Source organism: Pteropus vampyrus, unplaced genomic scaffold, assembly GCF_000151845.1.
Source record: "Pteropus vampyrus isolate Shadow unplaced genomic scaffold, Pvam_2.0 Scaffold53, whole genome shotgun sequence".
NCBI lineage: Eukaryota > Metazoa > Chordata > Mammalia > Chiroptera > Pteropodidae > Pteropus > Pteropus vampyrus.
The window spans coordinates 3,370,321-3,373,291 of record NW_011888834.1 but is presented as its reverse complement, the minus strand read 5'-3'; positions in this window follow the sequence as shown (position 1 = coordinate 3,373,291).

Sequence of the window (2,971 nt, the reverse complement as noted above, 5' to 3'; positions counted from 1 at the left end):
TTCCATTTATTAACATATCATATGGAAATTCGGGCATAAATGATATTAGAGTGTCTATATGATTATTTTCTCAAAGGCAGTTATGGAATCTATTTTAGCATGAACATCCTAATACAGCAAACCGATTCAATATTTGTTACTTAAAGAAACCTTGTCCTATCAGGGAGTGAATCGTATGGTCCAACAGATTTTCTACAATTTTAATTCATCAGTCTACTTTAGAGACTACAGTGAATGAGCTCTAAACACTTAGTATCCAAGTGATGTAAAGAATGACCACTGTTTAAAATTTAAAGAAACAAAATGGGTTCATTTTCCATAATCCTTTGTAGATTTAACATTACTCACTTTTCATTAAAAAAAATAAACCCTTCTCTGTATAAAAATAGTGCTCTGATTTAACTTGCTGTCATGAAGACAAATTGAGCTACTCGACAGGGTAGTAAAACAGACCTCTGTTAAATGTAGTCAGGAAAAAGTCCATTTACATTGGCACTTTGCAGAGTTTGCATTAAAGCAAAAGAAATGATAATATGCTGAAGAGTAAACTAGGCAAAACACATCCAAGTTCAAGAGAAAGTCGAATCTGGAAGCAAGGTCTGAACTTTTTTAAGATGACAAGAAAATTGCACCTGGATTCTACTGTGACCACAGTAAGTTTGATTCTCTTACTTAGCCATGTGGGAAGAAGGAGAATCTCATGAGGTTTTTGGAAAGGACCAAAGGTTTATTATGACAAGTGTGCGTAGATAAAAATACATCCATGTCTAGATACTGCTGGTTATAATGGAAGTTGTTGGTCATAGCAGAGACTTTGAATTAATTTTCAGTGTAAAAAAAAATAATCAGAAATAGCTGACTGAAACTTTTAGAAAACTGAGGTGTTTGATTAAAGACTATAGGAGAAAAGTAATACTGATTATGGTGTGAATATTCCATTCCAAATACCTGCTTTTTGCTTATAATCTTAGATTTAATATGTTTTGATATTTCTTTCCTCCCTTACTTACCAGCCACACTCGTTTGTAGCTGTGTATATACATTTGCATCTGTGCTGGAGTTAGTGTAAAGAAAAAATGGATTCATGAAAGTGAATTTCAAATTAATCAGGGCTATTAGGTATATAATAAACACATTGATCAGTTTGGAGAATTTTTATAGTTATCTACTAGAGTTCTTGGTGGAGTCCACTGAGTTAAACCTCAAGCTGAATCCTTGTTGAAAAATCCTTGCTGAACTCAAAGTCCAAACATCCCTTGACATTCATTAACACTGATGACTATTATCACAGTGAATCCAACAGATACAAGGACTCTTGGGAATTCTCCAGTTATGCGAGTGCCCTGGCTATTGCATACTCACATTGTAAGCTGACTTGCAGGTTTTAGACATGATGCCAGATGTAGGGAACAGGGTTTGGGGGTAACATATCTGTTATTTGTCTATAGAAGAGAAAGAGGCTGGGGATTTCTGTGTCATACATTACCTGGTTAAGAAGTAAGAAGAAAACAGTGGTTTTCATTTTGACATGGCTCTTTGACTAGGCAGTATCAACAAGAATGCCTCAAACTGGTTATATTAAAATGTCCAACTTCGTCCCTTTTGCTGTTTTCTTGACTTTACAGTCCTTTCTTTGGTCTTTTGGATGAGGCATTTAATCTTTAATATTATCAGTTTTAATCTTGTCGTTTAATCATTTAATATTCAGCGGATAATTAGTAAACATCTATCATGTATACAATTCTAAACATCAGGGATACCATGATGAATACAACATCTTCTGCCGTCAAGGAGTCTGAATTAAAGTTGGGGATGTATGTAACACAATTTCATCTTGCTTAATCCCAAGAGGTTCTGGTTGGAATCTTTGTTTTTAAAGGAGAAGTGAACCAACATTTGCTGAATTTTGGTTAGAAGCCATTACATTTTTATAATACTTAATCCTCGAAAGAAGGCAGTAAGGGAGTAGAATTCCCACAGTATATCTACCAGTAGCCAGTAGCTCTGAATATATTTTTAGACAGACTTAAGGTTGATTCTTCCTTTGCTGCTTTCTAAATTGATCTTGGTCAAACTACTTAACCTCCCTGAATACCAGTCTCCCCAATCTAATAAATTAGTGAAATTAATAATATCTACTCCACAGGGTGAAAATTAAATAAAGTATTAAAATATTGAGCATACTGTCATAGCTCAATAAATGTTTCATCTCTTATATTCTTTTCATTTTGTATTAAAATTAAGTCAATTGTCCATCTTTACACACTGCCTCTCAGGGGTAGATTTCCCATAACATCTGTATCATTGGGAACGTGGGGAAAAAAAATTCAGGGAAAATAAAAGCTTATGATCAATGGTAAGGTCTTGCCTTCACCCTGTCAGTGCTCCAGGGACCTACAACTCTTACTGTATCGGGCATGAAATGATTTAGCTGTTATATTCTGTGCTGTTGTTAACGGGGGCTGTTTAATGGTATTGCATGGCTGGTGTTGTTGCTAGGTGGGAACAGGGAGTTCTTTTCCCAAAAAAAAAAAAAAAAAAGTTTAACTTTTTTCTTCTCTTCCCTTTGCTGATTCCACCAATGAAATAGCTTGTAGTAAGATCTCAAAAGCAGACATTTCAAAACATTGCAGACCTAAAGGGAAAAGAAGGTTCTGGAGTGTTCAGAAGAGGCTTCCAGCTGGCCCAGAACTTATCCTTTAAGCCCTGAGAGAGGAAGATTCCAGATCAGTCACACTAAATGTTAGGATTTATTGCATAACAGTATGCCCAGTAAAACTTATTTTGAAAAGTCTATTTAAAATAATACATATCTGTGATTAAAAATATCACGCTATAGATTTAGCAGGTTTAATGCTATTGCTGCTCCTGCCAATATATACATTGCTCACCACTTGGAGACCTTTGAGATGACCTTTATCATTTTAAATAACATGCTTATGCTTTTGTTTATTGTTTCAACACCTATAAG